Genomic DNA, 17,508 nt, shown 5'->3' with positions numbered 1-17,508 from the left:
ACTTAGGAACTCCAACAGCTCCATAACCATTAAATCCTCTTATTTACAGCACCCGTTCAAAGAGAACCTACATTTTGCTAACCTCGTTACTAACTTATTCACAGAATTACCTTAATATCTAATAGGGTTCTGGAAATGAAACGTGAAAACAATAAATAGCTAACTGAGGTATTTAATATAATCATAGCAGTACATGAAATGGCTATGTGCCCATTATGTGCCAAACGTTATTAATCCTTTAATATGTTTAAGCTTTATGTTATATAAAAGCTTATTATTATATTACATTATGTATTACAATGATGCTTCTTTTCATTAATTAATCAATTTTAAACCCGTCATAAGTTAATGTAAAGGTGAACGAAGCGTTTGCTTAATATAGATAATGATGCTTAAAATAGGACATTAAGCCAAGGGTAAACATGAATCGCAGATTTTATGTTCGCGGAAAATTCAAAGGAAACTTTGAAAAGACTGAAAACAGCTCGTACGATCCTCATTAAATTTTGCCGCCGACAGCGCTAAATAACCCCTCATACGCCATAATCCGCAGTAGGTCACACTGAATAGGTACCCGAAAGGACGGCTTCAAAAATTCGTCTCAAATTACACGAATATTCTGTGATTTTGCCCTTTGTAAGTGGAATCAACACAATACTTCCTTCCTATCCTTTCCTTATCTTATTGCAAACATCGGACACGTTCCAAACCCGTAATTTTACAATGAATTAGTACTCGGGCAGAAACGCACCCTTGCAATCTATTTCTACAAGATTTGGAGTTTAAATAACAATAAAGAAGCTATATATCTAATATTAAATATTGAAACGCAAACTTAGCAAAAAAATATAATATTAATGAAGCTTAATTAATTATTAAAAATCGCCCAGAAATATAAAGGTTTTCATTTAACGAAAATTAAGGTTAATTTACGTAATTTTAAATAAGTTCTTAATTAAACTTGAGATAAAGTGTAGTCAGGACGGACAAAAAGGAAATTTCAGAGACCGGCACGTGTTCTTTGCGCTCCTCGATTACACTAAGCCTTTACTAATATTCAAATTAATTTTTAAAGTTATACTTCAGTGTGAATAATCCATTCTTCGAACAAGAAAATCCCTTTTTAAACAAGTGTCCACAAATTAAAACGTTCTCAAGGGTACAGTTTCAGTAAGCCGTCACGCAGTAAATAATTAACAAGATTTTAATTTAAAACAAGATTACATAAAACAAACTCTCCCGCAGGAATAAAATATAAGCTTGCCTTTTTTTAGTCCTTTTAGCTGTTATCTAGTTTTAAAGCAATGCATATATGTATTGTTTTAAACAAATTAACATTTATTTATTTTAGCAGACATTCATAAGTCAATATGGTTATTATTGTGTTACTTACAATATTGTCTTAAATATTATATTAGTATTATTAGGTTAGCATACAACTTAAAATTAATCCACACACAGTATTTATTTTATTTTTAATGGTGTACCGTTAACTCTAATAAAATTTTCACAACGCTATACTATATACTTACGTAGAACAGAACGGCGATCATATGCGCTTCTTACAGAGAAATGTATGTTTTATCATTTCGATGTGATAAACCAGAATAACCGTTAAAAAAGACCTACAGTTTCATGTGGTAAATCGATTATGTATTTGCTGAAAGGAGACTTCGTGAAAGAGAATAATGAGGACAAAATGAGTAGCGCCCTCTCAGGTACTCGCTCCCGATTGAAGCTTTTATCGCGGGACTGATTAACTGTCGAGCTCAAGATGGATTTATTGTAAAAGTTGGCCGTTCACTGAGGTTAGTGATTCAAGCCCGCACACTTTACTCGAATAATTGTCTACGTGATCGGAATAGAGGCTTCTCGCCGCTTTTAATAAGAGCAGATAAAGAGCTCAGACTCGCGTTGCGAGTTTGAAATAGTTGGGAATAGCAAATGATTTGATATTTTGCACTTTCTTCCTTCTTAGAGGGTGCCCCAAAAAAAGGTGGATAGATGAAATAGAAGCGGTAGCAGGATGCGAATGTAGAAAGGAAGCCATGGACAGAGTCAAAAAGCTGGAGGAGGCCTTTACCCGTGAAGGGGTTCCGAACGACGCGACGGTACTATTAGTACCTAGGATATAGGAATAACAAGAAAAAAATATATAAAATGTATATATCACATCTAAGCTGTATTTTATTTTTTTGTAATGATTGGAAATTAAACGGTCTTTTTTATTATTATTATATTTTAAAACTTACAAGAAAAGTACCTGTATAAATGTCAGATATGCCTTTTTAAAATCCTTTATAAAGAAACCCACGGAAATGTAAAACAAGCTTATAAAAAAATGTTTCTATGTTTTTTTATCTATAAAAGTTACCGTATATATTACACAAAATGTATACAAGATTTATATTTATATGTTAACTTAACTTAGTATAAAACCAGAAGTTATATCGAGAATAATGAATGCTTACTTACTGCTAACATACATACTTAATGGCGCACAAGCAAAACTTTTTCAGTAATTAATTTTTTTACTTATTATTTACCCACTGCTCACGACGGTTTCAAAATGCACATTTAATCGATATTTTACTAGTAAGTATTAGGTCACAGATTGATGGCCTCCAAAAATTGATGTAGCAGCAGATATATGACTTTATTATTTATAAAAACGCGATATACTGTATTATGTATACATTCCTAATGACAGAACTCCCAGCTATTACCGGGGTAATCTTACTTGGTTACAACGGATGAGACGTGATTTCGATTTCCGGCGTGTATAATATTATGTTTAAGTTATCGCTGAAGAATAACATGTAATTCTCAACATCCGGTAAGGAGATTGAAATGCTGGAAGAAAAAGGGTAATAACCTGCCAACGGTTATGATTGGATTTTTCTATTAATTTATACTCAATTATTTCCTAGTTCCACAAAGGTATTCAAAAACTGTTTTGTATAAAAAGTATACTATGCACGAGATTATAATATAGTATTAGGTGTAGCGAGCATATAAATGATTAAAAGGGTAAATAGCATAGACGCGCTAATTCGTTCGTTCGTTTTATTAATTTACACTTCGTTATCGTAAACATACATATAAAAACAATTTTCATAAATTATTAGGAAACAAGCGATTTCTCCTAGGCAACCCTAGTATGGAAAAAATAATTAAAAAGAAAATACCTACTGAAGGTATAAGAAGTGCGTAGATAAATTCACAAAAATTGTGACAGTAGAATACAAATATCTAAAAAAATATAAAAAGTAAAAGCTAATCTTAGGTTTAATGAATCATACTTAATATATGTATGTAAGTAGCTAATCACAAGGTAGAAGAGAAATGCTCAAGAAGATTTTTAAATGAATTTAAAAACTGTTTCATCTGATTTCAAGAGCTCAGGAGTTCCAAAGCAGGATACTTAGCACCGTAAAGGACAATAGAATTTTCCAATAAAAACTGCTTCTAGCTAAGAAATATTTATTTTTAGTTAGAAAAGAAGTCTTGAGTCTTTTTAAAAATAACAAATTGTCACTTGGTTGTCATATATCTTTAGTTGTTTAATAGCTGTAGTAAGAGGTTCGAGCTCTTTGATCTGTTTAAAAAAATTATTTAATTTTTCATACAAATAAATGTAGGTGATACGAAGATCACCAGGTCATCTAGTAATAATAGTAATATTTTATAACTAATAATACTTTGATAATTGATAATTCAGAACTATGACCAGTATAATATTATCCATGCTTATAATGATGTAACTTTGAGAGATCATTACACAACAACAACGTAAATCTGAAACTCATCTGGAGTATTTATTTTCCAAAGTTGGCGTATTATTTAAAAAGTTCAACGCCTACTTGGGATAAAATTACGACACCGCTTTGAAAAATTATTTTTCTTATTAAATTGCGATGACGCTTTTTTAGATGGATGTGTAGTATTTTTACAATATCTATAATATAAATGAAATCTCTGGATAATTATGCTTAGAATTTCCATACATCGTATATTTATTTACAAAACTCATAATCTTATCCCGACAGGTGACCCTAAATCAACGAGAGTGCATAATAATAAAATAAAAATTCACGCATGAAATAAAAATAATATAACAAATTAATTAGGAAAAAACAAGGTTAAGAATATTTACAGAATAAATAAAAAATTATTACAACAAATAGTAGAACTATTGTCAGTTCACTCAACGGACTATAAAAAGGTCCGTTAACCTATTTTCGTTGACTAATGTAATACAGCGAATAGTATATGCCCTTTTTAGGTTAGTTCTAATTGTGGGCACATGTTGTAACGGCGGACGATGTCACCTGACGTACCGATCAGAAAACATCATAAAACTGCCGAATTGCTGTCCTTGCCATCTTACAATTTTATTAAGTAGGTACATCGCAAGCGCGAATTCTTGGCGCACTCTGATTTCGTTGTAGCCCAAACAAATAAATACCGTACATCCGAAGATAGATGTGCCTCAAAAAATAGTGTTGTAAATGAAACAGTCTGTGGAACTAAATGTTGCCTCTCATCTATATAATTTCTTACTGCAACAGCCTCAAAACTGTTTTTTAAAATAATAAAACAGAATATGTACAAGCTTGTATATAACGACTATGACGAACCAGGACCTGCAAAAAGTGTGACGTCATACTTTTTGGTTTATGAACGATTTAAAGTTTTTCGTTTACTGGTAAGGCAATCCGCTTATATAGAATAATAACTTTTTCTATGTAAACACACATTTCGAATATATAAATGGAGTATGGTTTATGGCGAGTGTGAACATGTATCGTCCGGCTACTGAAACCCTGAAGTGACACACCCTTTATGCGCCGGAACTCGTGTGAAATACGCAAGTGTTGCATTCGGACTATTTTATCCGGAATGCCCTTAGCTTTTACTTTGACCAGAGCGTTGTATGCCCCTTTCAAGCGTTATTAATTACTAACTCTCCTCTATGCCTCGCCTCATATCTCCTATGCCTCGCTTTCGCACAATTTTATCATAAAGATTACTCGATGTAACAAGTACCACTTTGCCAAAATACGATATTTAGAGGAAGGAACTTATTTAGAAGTGAAAAAAGTACGTTTTGCATAAGTCTCATTAGCTTCTTTACGCTTTGCGTAGCAAATCGCGAAACTACAATTCATGATATTTTTGAGAAGAATAAAAACAGAATAATATTTGTCTTGTCTTCACAGATATATACAAGGAAAAAAGACGAAGGGTGCAAGTGTTTCTTTAAGAAGCGACAATAGAGAAAAAAAAGTAAGTAGTAGGGCGATCTGCATTTTTTTTTGTTTAGCGTAACAAAGGATAAATCTAAAATATAATTTATGCTACTTGTCACAAGAAACTCAACAAATGTGCTCATATGCTAAAGTGGTCCAAAGTACCTCATACGCTTAGTTTACAGAGTGCTTTTATTACTTTTATTGCCGGCCATTTGTATAAATACATATCTGTGGTGGAAAAAGTCGCCGGGATTAAGTTGCGCGTCGTATATTATGAGAACATCCGCATTATATCTCGCCGAGTACAATGAATTATGCGCTGGTCGCCGTTAGTGTAAAGTTACGCTGAATCCAGCAATGTATAATGTTTTAAAATATACTGTTTTAAGTCTTACATTGTCACAACTAATATTGTTGAACTTATTTCGTTAATTACTCGAATTAGCACTATGTTCACAATAAGTGGACTCATATTCACTTTTGTTACAAATGCGTTTTCTCGCACTGGCAACCAGCCAATTTGTCCTATTTTGCTTCGGCCTCGCTTATAAATTTGCATTTCTCCAACGATTTTCTAGGTTCAAGTACCTATTGCTAGAAAGTCTATTTCGAAAAATTTTGATTTTTTTAACTCTATATTTTCATAATGATCTATATAAGTCCATTCTAGATACACATTTTTCAAAGAATTTATTTATAAAAATTAAGTATAATTAATATATCAAGAGAGCCTGCGATTGCGACAATAAAATCAAGCTACTAATAATACGACTAATTGACGACTCATTGGTCTAGTGGTTAGTACCCCTGACTGCGAATCCATGGGTCCCGGGTTCGATCCCCGGCTGAGGCGAACATCGATGTGATGAGCATTTGGTGTTGTTCTTAGGTCTTGGGTGTTTAAATATGTATTTATATGTATATCTATTTATAATATGTATGTATATCCGTTGCCTAGTACCCATAACACAAGCTTCACCAGCTTAGCATGGGACTAGGTCAATTGGTGTGAATTGTCTTTAAAAAAAAAAAAATTATGTAGTATGTTTAATTTTGAGTTTATTCTTCGTTACAATTTATGCTAAATAATATGTAAACAATAATTTACGATAGATACTGTAAAGTTTCAGTTATTTAAATAAGTCAGTGTTAAATAAATGGTACATCGGGGTCGAGTCGTTGTTGGTTTCCGGTTTAATAAATCGTTGTAATGTGTTGAGACTGTCGCCGCCGCAGTGGGCGCCTGGCCAGCGGTTTTGTCTTACCACCCAATTGAAGCAGAAAATATTAATCAAGCTTATTGCAGACAACAATGTCTGTTAGTATATAAAGAAATGTTTTAAAACAACACCGAAATCATCATGACTATCATCATGACAATTATTATTAATCAAAATGTAATAAATGTTTGCTAATGGATTCTAATGCGATGACGAATCATTCATTTCTTTATATATTATTTATTATTCAGAAGAATATTTTCCTCTTCGAAAGATTACGGGAAAGTTGTTCGCACTTATGTATCCTCTTCATGAAGAAACTTCAATTATGCTTTGTTTAGACTTTTTATCGCGAAGAACTTTCTAACAAATGCAATTATCTATAAAGCGTTCAAGCTAAACTTTTTGTTATTCTCTTCAACATTTTTTTAAAGCATTATTAAAACTCCATCATCTAAATTATATACTATCATAAAGTATGAGATTCTATCAAAAAACCGCCATCAAATCCCCATAGTGGATGAAAGTACAACATATATTTGACTTTAGAAAATCCGTATGTTCTCGTTTTATACTAAATAAATATCCTTACATTTGTTTATTAAGCAACGCCGACGACCAAAACAAAACAAGTCCTACTGAAATTCTGAAAAACAGTTCATTATGACACGTTCGAGCGAAGATACGCTTTCTAGAAGCAGCCCTCATGTGAACAGATGAGAGACGTGATTCAATTTACATGGCGTGATGGACGGATTATCCGATCCGCGCTCCGGCCTTTTCAATCGCAAATACATTAATCTCAGCATGAGCAATACGATCTTAATGCAATTTTAACATATATAAATTGCATTAAAACCTAATTGTAACCAAAGAATATTTAAAGCACAATCTAAGAGCAGCTTCACTTAGCTATGCACACACACATACCACATCCTTGCCAACTTAGTGGCACAATAGTGGTAAAAGGAGTGGTACTACAACCTTTTAGGTCTGGACCTGGATTTCTATATCTGTTTCGTGATCATTTGTGTTTTTTTATAGGCTAGTAAGTGATCAGTGTTTTGTGACACACACCGTCGACTATTTGGGTCTAAGTTTCCTCACATAACAAACGAGTGTTTGTTATAGACAAAAAGTCCATTGGTCGTCATTGACCGGTTATCAAACCTACGACCTTAGAATGCTATCTCTCGGCATGTTAAAAGCACATTTTTTTAATTTTCATAATACATAGTTTGTTTGTGTCTTTCTCAAAATTCGATGTAAACTTTTTTATATTTATTATACTACTAAAAATAATTACAACGCTACCTGTGTGTAGGTACAACAAAACGGTTTTTTTTATTATAATAAAAAAAAAATATTCACACAAATTTATTTCATAAATACTATACTAATGGTTCCAATTATCTTTGAAGTTCATCAAATTCAAGCTGATTTAGACCATGATATTCAACTATTTGTAACAAGTGACAAAGATGGCTATGAAACTGTAGTATCGGCGTCTGATCACCTACAGTTAACTACAGTTACAATAAAAGTTTACGTAAAACCATTGACTTTGTTACTGAACCAAAAATGTTCTATAGTTAAGACTACAGCTTTACGTTGCTTCTAATGAACGGGCTACTCGATTTTAACACTTGGCTTATATGTCGCAAAGCTAACGTCTATTAATGTAAAGACCTTTATTCTCATGAACATCAATATTATTTTTTATATGAGAACTGACTTAGCTATAAGACGTCGCCATTTGACAGATATTTTAAGTTTTAAAAGTAATTTAAGAAAATTAAATCTACTTTTAATCAACTAAGAAAAATTTAACTTGGCCTGATATCTATGTTAAGTTGGAATATTTCGTATTGAAGTAAAAAAAGGACGTTTCGATGTGACTTTTGATTTCTATAAAAGATGTGGATAAACATAACAAAAGTTTAGTTTACTAAAAATATTATCCTTTTGCTCTTATCCAATACTCCAACACTCTTATTTATCAATAAATGATATTGTCGTATTGTATCTGTATTTCAAATATAATGTCATATATTTAAATGTCGAAGCACAAATTCTAGGCCATCAAAAACATAACTTGTAAAAAAAAGATGTCTCGCAACTAAGTTCTTTTACCGTAAAAAGTTTGTAAAATCCATATAATACCATGTCGGTTTTATTTTTCAGTTCCAACTTAAGCGACCTTCTGTCTTAAATTACCCAACAACTTATACACCATATCATTATTTTAAAAAAATCGCTTGTGTTTTTTTCCTTTCTGATACCGTATAAATAACAGGTGCACTGTTTCTTTCACTGCAAACGTAACTGCATTTTTTTATAATTAATCAATCTGAGGTAGGTACCACTTTATTTGAATATAAACGATTTTTTTTATTTATTTAATCTTATATATTTACACGGGATAACAAAGTTAGTTGGTGTATCTATAAAACTGAACCGAAATTGCAAAATACTTTAGTTTTTCCTTCAACTAAATGAAGCCTAAAACTAATTCTAAATTAAAAGCTATGTTTGCCAGTAAATAACAAAATTAATAAATTTTAATTTGTTATAATTATTAAACTACTGACTCAAATTTAATGAAATGTTTATATAACGCCTGCTTGGTTATACGGCTTTTTCTATCGACAACGAAGTTATAGGGGGTCCGAAAATGGCCTGAACTGTATCGAGAAAACGGATGGTACGGCCGTACCGCTTTTTTGCTTGACTTGGTGAGGTCACTGATGTGCCCCCAGATCTACATTATAGTTTTTACATCCGATTCCGAAATTTAAAATAGGAAGAGGATTTTTCATTAATAATTTTTATTTTTCATAAACTTCTACTACGACCTCATTTATCCAATCTAGGTTACGTAATATGATTACTATTCCTGTTCCTAAATATGAGTTGTAGCAACTACAAAATATGATTTCTTAAGAGCAACATGTAAGCCTTCCCGTGTTTCGGGCGCTAATGAAGCGCGCGATGAACATCGCAGTAAAGACTTTGAAGTGATCTTGGGGTGGATTTTTTTGAACGCACCTTCTTCGCTTGTTCATTAGTGTAATTAACTTATGCTATTCTCTTCCACAATTCGTTACCGCTGCCCGGCTTTATTAAATTATTCCCCGCCGTCAAACATAATATTTCAACGATTTCGGAAAACCGAATATATTTTTGATTAGAATTACCAAGTTTGTGAATACTTTTTTATTATTAAGCACGCCATGCATTGACTCTATAACAATCATTAGATAATAATTAGGGCAACTTTAAAATTTTATATGTAATATCCTATAAATTAAACCACAATGTATAATATTCTTTATGATGTTTAATATGTTAGGTACGGTAAATTCACGTACTTTATGTAAAAAGGCTGATATAAAATACATATTTCATACTTTTTAAAGGTATAAACAGATTTCAAATACATTCAGCGATGGGTCTACTGACTCCACGTTAGTATTTCATCATTAGATTTGTGCCTAGAAATAAACTCAAATAAATAAATAACAAATAACAATAATAAATAACCTCCTAGGAACTTCAAATCTCTTGATTTAAAATATAGAGCGATCTGTGACATCCTTTTTATTTAAATTTCTTACGAAATAGCTTTAAAGAAATGCGATGTCACGCATAAGAAAATAAATTATGCACTTCCGTGCACAAGAAGTCACTCAGCCTAGATTGCGAGCAAAGACAAAAGCTCGTGCTTTCCATCGACTATTTTATCATAATCATATACATAACTTACTTTAAGATAATTAGATTATAAAATTTATTTTTACGTTTTACTTTGTAAAACCTCATTATTTTTTTTAATTATTTCACTAACTCGCCATTTCAAGAGCTACAAAGAGTATAGTTGAATTTATTTTCTAATATTTATCTAGTATAACTAGCCGATTACTTTTTACAAATTTGTTGATTATAATATCAAACGAAGACAGTAAAATTACAAGAGTCTATACGTATATAATATAATACTAATGTCGTAAAATTTCACATTTTAAATGTTTTGTAAACAAACACTATTTTAATAAAATATATTTAAACATTTATCTATATAAAAAATCATTTGTTCGCACCTTTTCAAATAGATACGTATCAATAGGCCTTAAATAAATAATCACAAACAAGGGTGGGGCCTAAGTGCGGGACATTAACAAGGGTCCAGTCCAATTTTCGTCCTGTCTACGTTGATATATTGAGGGCCAAAGTGAAGGTGTTACGCACTGCGCTTGCCGGAAAGCGCCAATAGGTACAACTCTCCTCCCTTTTTTCGTACTAAATGTATAACTTTCAAAAACTTACATTAAGTTATTCTTAGGGACCTGCTGACTGTACCTAGTTAGGATACGTAGATATTCAGGCAACTGCAGCTGTTTATGTGCAAGGATATAATTTATCAGTTACTACAAAACCTGTACAAGAGTCATAGACATGTCGTGAGCAAATACGTTAAAGTGAAGGTCATGACGCAAACTTGACATTCGTAGACGGCAAGTAAGTATATGACTCGTAATGCTAGTAAAAAAAGGTATACCCAAAGAAAGTCTTACAACGGCATATATATATATATTCAATTAAAAAAAACCAGTGGTGCTACAAGTTTTAAGGTCTGGGCCTGAGATTTCAGTATATGTTTCGTGATAATTTCTCATTTCTAATAGTCAAGTAGGTGATCAGTAGGTTCTGTGCCTGACTCACACTGACTTTTTGGGTCAAAGACATCCCGGGTTCTTCACAATGTTTTCCTTCACCGTACGAGACAGAGTCAAATGCGTAGGTACATTAAGTAACAAAAAATCCCAGCCTGGGATGAAACCTACAACTCAGTTTCATGCTAAAGCCACTAGGTCAACACTACTCTATAAATTCAGTTAGGCTTGGATAAATATGTTGCAAAATGTTTAAGGGACAAAAACGTTTAACTTAGTTAATAACAATATATGTTTATATTATTAGTCTAAATAGACTTTCATCGTCAGTAATACAGTATTCTAAATACTTTAGGAAACTAGTCAAAGGGTAACGGCAAAGAGAAATAGCATAAAGTAACAAATAACTACAAAGTTTAAAACTACACACGCCGGAAAGCCGCAAACCTTGCCGTTTAAAAATTCAGCGTGTAACCAACCGCCATGCTTGCATTTTTCGAGAGTACTAAAGTCTGCTTCGTTTATATTAAAGACCTCTATCTATTCGTTTTATCCGACAAGAAGTACTTGCAGTTCCAGTGCTTTCACTCTCGCCAGCTTTTTAAAGCGTTCCTCTTAAACTAAAGAACATAAAGGTGAAACTTTATATATAACATGTCTACGCTTAATCACGTAAATATTCGAACACGAGATAAGTGACAAATAAGTTTCATCTGTATGTATGTTAATTTCTATTTCGCTGGTAACTAGTCAGATTTAGTATTTTTCGTAGTAATAACTTTAAAAAATGTAATTACAAATAATAGTATCTATAAAAATACCCAAAAAAATAATGGCAATATTTTTAATGTCTTGTCTTGGCTATGTTTTAACTTTCAAATTATGATTATTTATATGTTATTTATTCACGATACATTAGTAATTCACTAATGCAGATTTAAAATAATATAATATCAATTAATTATTACTGTGTAGGTTAAGAAAATAATTGTAATTACTGTATAATTGTTAAGTCAAAAATATATTGATTGTAAAACTGATATAATTAAAATTAAAATGTGTTTTCGTATTTATATATGTGGGAAAAAATTCAGAACATAACATTTTAAATTATTGTTGCTGTTGATGTTATAAGAGATATATGTATCTGAAACATCCAATAAATATAAATATTTTTTTTGTAATCGCGATTATATTTACCAAATAAAAATTACATTTAAAATAGAGGCTGTTAAAAACATCCCCTTATCTCCTTCATCTCGGAATAAAAGGCGATGAATTAATCAAACATAGTAAATCTCTATTGAGCTTTATATAGTTTAATTTAAAAAAAAATTCGTTTATAAATTTATCAGGAAAAAGTGCGTACGTACAAAGTACACAATATGTTAGAAGTGATACTTCTTTGGCAAACTAATGTTTAAGTCTGGTACATAGGGTAAGATCGTTACCCTTCGTACGCGGGGCACATTCATACAGTCAAAATAAAACTTGAACGAAACAAAGTACAGTCTTGCTTTTGTATGTGTGCATGAGTTGAGGTACCAACTATACATCAACGAAGTTTCGTGTAATTCGCACCGATGAGAGTGAAGTTACAGGCATGGACGTGTTTTCGCGCTCGGTAAGTAATTTTTTGATCTATGTTTTTATCTCTTGTTACCGTAGATAAACTAAGTTTTCGTGTAGAGTATTCTATCAGTAACTAGCAAAATATACTTAAGATACGTCTCCAATACTTAATTTATGACATTTTCCTATTAATATTAAAATAAGTTATATTTTGTTGTTATTCAGTTAGTGGGGTACATTCGGACAGCACTAGATGGGGCACATTTGAACGAATTTTAGAATTTGTATAAAAATTTGTCGACGCGAACTGTCTTTTTCATACAAATTAAGTTTTTTTTACATATTACACTACTGTTAAGGCATCTTGACTAAGGTTGATTTTGATGTTTGTGAACCAGATGCTGTGAATAATTTACCAATCCATCAAATAGTAGTTCCTTCGAAGTCAGTTTTGACACCAGAGGCATTTCGACCCTATCCGCATTTTGTAAGAAGTAATAAAACAAACAAAATGACGATGACGGCCAGGAAAACCACGAATTTATACTGCCAAACCCGAAAATAATAACTGCTAATCCACACCAAAGAGTAAAAAATGTGATTCTAAATTTAAGATACCTAACTAATTAAATTTTGTTTTACATAAGAAAAGTATTTTATTTTTATTTCATAGAAGTTAAATCTTTATTTTTGTGTTTAATTTCATTGCTAATAAATGAATTTTGAACTACCCCACAGCGTAAGAAGGTACCCCCAACACTGTACGAAGGTGCCCCGTTGATGGGGCAGATTCGTACGTATTCCAGATTTAGTTTAAATCAAAATTATGGTTGAAACATCGGATGAAATCATTTGTAATTTTTTTATTTGAATCTCAGATAGTTAGACTATAAATTTAAGCTATCAGGTGATTGATTCATGGAAAAAGAAAAAATTAAAAAAATAAAATGTGAAAACCGTACGAAGGGTCCCCACCTTCCCCTACATATTTATACAAATCTAAAACTTTAAATTTCCGAGAGGGAAGGAAAAAGGAAGATATGTTAGGAATTTAATGATTTGAATTGTCATTAAAATATTCAGTGTTGGAAATTAATACAAATAAAAAAATATATTTATTTCTTCGATAATAAAACACGTTGCATTTTAATTTACAATTCGTCATTTGTGATGTTAATAAATTATTTTGCATAAAATATAAAATACTAATATTTCATAAATTCTCTTTACGAAATTTTAATCTTTTAAATAGAATTTCTATAAGGTAATTCGCCCTTCTCACTCTCTCTCTCAATCGGTCTCAATCGCTCTCTCCCTTTTCTTCGACAAAAACGCTGCACATCTTCGTGACGCTAATATAATTATTATTGCGTTTCATGCGTAAAAATTGGTCCCTCATGCGCCTAAAGAAGTTTCTCTTTAAAATTGTTAAAGGCTGTCTGCGAAGAAATTACTAAAATAAAGCCTCGAATTTAGTATTTTATGTGGAAAGAAAACCATTGTGTGATTCAACATCGCAAATTATCGCCCTCTCTCCAGAAGTGCACCTTACAAATATCCGAGGTATATATAGTTTTATCTGTACTCTGGACAGCTATTGACACGGGAATTGACAAACTTATCTATGAATGTGTATACTGACCGGCCGCGGCGCGGCGATCGCACACAGTTGAACGTGAGACTAGACTTTTTGCTTATCTTAGTGATGCGGCGATATCCAACCGCTCAGTTTGTTCCTATGGGGGATTTAAATGCACACCATTCGGCGAGCCATAGCAAAGCAAGCGACTTGTGACTTCTTTTTATATCTCCCAATTGGTCAATGAAGCTACTTGATTGCCAGATATCGAAGACCATACTGGCAATTGCCTTGACCGTTTGCTGACTTCGGATTCGGTCCAGTACGTGGTGTCTGTTTCTTCCCCACTTGGAACATATGATCACTGTCTGGTGAAATTTGTGTCTTCATATTCTCCCCCTGAACATCTAACACCTAAGGGTCGGAGGAAAGTGTGGAGATACAAGTGGGCGGACTGGGATGAGATACGAAATTTCTTAGCGTCTTATCCTTGGCAGCAGGTGTGATTCTGTACCACTGACCCGTCAGCCTGCACGGACAATATCACTGATTTGATTTATCAAGGAATGGAAAATTATTTTCCTTTTTTAGTTGTGTGTGTGGATACGTAAGCCTTTAGGCTAGTCGAAAAGAGACTTTATAATGAAGCAGCTACGTCGTGCAAGAAAATCATCAGGGCAGCCCGACTTGATCAAATCAAGCGTGTCGGGGACAAACTTGCTTGCCAAAGCGATCGAATCGAACTTCTGCCGATCAAGTATGGAGCCAACTGAACTATTACCATCCATATTTTAACATTGTGTGTTCCTGTGTGTCGTCTGATTTTTATTTCTGACATGCGCATACATGTCAGAAGTAAAAATCTGACAAACTTAATACGCAATTTGGACGTGAACAAAGCTAGTGGACCTGATGGAATACTGGCTTTAGTACTTAAATGATGTGCATCTGAACTGTCTCCTATACTGACACACTTGTATCACTTATCCTTAAGTACTGTAATGGTGCCCTTGCTAACGTGCAGCCTGTGCCCGAGAACCCTGCTGACCCTGCTGACCCTTCTAACTATCGACCAATTTCAGAGACCTCTGTTCTCTGTAAGATTATGGAGCGTTTGTTGAATAGTTGCCTTCTTGCATATTTGGAAGAATGTGATCTGTTGAGCGATCGCCAAAATGAATTTCGTCGTACTCGTTCTACAGGTGACCTTCTAATACACGCATCTTACCTAATGGGGGGAGCCATGGTAAAGATACTGGAAGTATCGCTTGACACTTCTAATATCTTCGATAAAGTTTGGCACGCAAGCTTCTTAGGCAAGCTCTCGTCATTTGGGTTACCCGATAATCTCTGAAAATGGTTAGGGGATTACTTGAAGGAGCACTCCCTTAAGGTAGTTGTCGATGACGACGCCGTAGTACCACAAGGTCTGTTCTTACTGATACATATGAACGCTAAAATCAAACATTTTCGGCTATACCGATGACGGAACTATCGTTGAATGATTTTGGCCGAAGCTAGCACGTCATGAAGTGTTAATCAATCTCAAAAGGAGGCCCCGGTTGAAAGTTTAAATTCTAATTAAAAAAATTTTGCCCCAATCCAAAACCCACTTTAGAGCAAAAATTGCAAAAAGAGGGGGGCTAAGCGAATTATAGACGACGCTTTAGATCAGTTGCCTGCCTTTCTGTCTTCTAGAGATTGCACTTCGGAGAACGCTCCATCGAACTACACAATCTGATTCCGTCATCCCCTTTCAAACAACGCTCATCTAGAAGCACGCTAGAGTTTTACCTTTTCGTTGTTGATATCCCCAGAGGTGGCACCGCACGATTTGGATCGGCGTTTCTTGTAAAAAAGGAATGGAACTCCATTCTTGTTCTCTAGACAGTTTAATATGGGTTAATTTAAGCGGCGGTTAAATAGGCATGGCCACATCTCACTTAACATCAGGTGGAATTGTGGCGAAACGTCTGTCCGGTTCTGTAAAAAATAAAGACTATGTGCTCGAAAATTATTACGAATTCGGGAGACAGAGGAGGAGGAGGATACCCTCCTCCTCCTCTGTCCTCCACTAGCGGTCATCAATTCCGCTTATGGTTCCGCTACTTAAAACCGTTTCCTTAGTTCTGCAATGGAGCAAGATATATTTTTTGGATTAGGAAGATTGACAGATGAATGAAAGTTGCTTCTATTTTTGAACAAGAAATAAAATTTGTAAGATTAAGGTAAGGTAAGGACAGGAAATAGTAAAAATATCTCTAATAGTATGTCTATTCGGCACAATGGCTGTGACTTTTGCAGCAACAATCTTACTACAATATGCTTACACACCGCTAGACAAACGGAATTAGTGTTTTGTAGAATAGAATGGGTGGTCTAGGTATAATAATAATAAAGCCCGTTTTATTTCCAATCATGACAAAAACAAATTATAATACACAGCTTAGATTATTTTAATTTTTTATACATATTTTTTTCTTTTGCTTGTTATTCTATATTCTAGCTTCCTTCAGTACCATCGATCGGAACCCCTTCACGGATAAAGGCCTCCTCCAGCTTTTTCCAACTGACTCTGTCTATGGCTCTCTTTCTCCATTCGTTTCCTGCTATCGCTTCTATTTCTTCTATCCAACTTTTTTTTTGGGCGACCTCTTCTTCTTCCTCTTGGCCCTTTCCATACAGTTGTCTTTAAGGTCCACCTATTATCGGTGTAACTTGCTATATGCCCCGCCCATTGGTCTAGGTATGGATGGTGGAAAAGGTGGTAAATATTTCTAACATTTTTGTATTTTCTTTTGAACTTATGATAGTCACGTAGATAAACAACAATACTACTATTTGTGTACGTTTTTATTTTAACTAATAAATAAAATATGACGAAAAAGTCATTGTCACCGACTGGTGTCTTATCTTTTAGGTAAATAAAAAGACTGGTGTCATAGACGGTAGACCATAGTACGACTTTATAGGCATCAGGCATTCTTCAATTGATGAGTACGTGCAGATGGTTATTGTCTCTAAAATTATTTCAGAGACGGCACTTGTTCAGTAAGGGTGAGATTCACGAGAACGAAATTTTGCGCGACTAATAGCTGCTGTAGGACGTATGTCAAAATCCATCACTTAGGTCCATATTCTAATCTGTATCTCAATTCTCAATCTTGTCTTGAGTGCTGTCAAAATACATTCAGATTGTTTTTATCTCA

Source organism: Pieris napi, chromosome 9, assembly GCF_905475465.1.
Source record: "Pieris napi chromosome 9, ilPieNapi1.2, whole genome shotgun sequence".
In the NCBI taxonomy this organism is placed as follows: Eukaryota; Metazoa; Arthropoda; class Insecta; order Lepidoptera; family Pieridae; genus Pieris; species Pieris napi.
The sequence above is the reverse complement of the archived record's forward strand: the minus strand, read 5'-3'. Positions refer to the sequence as shown.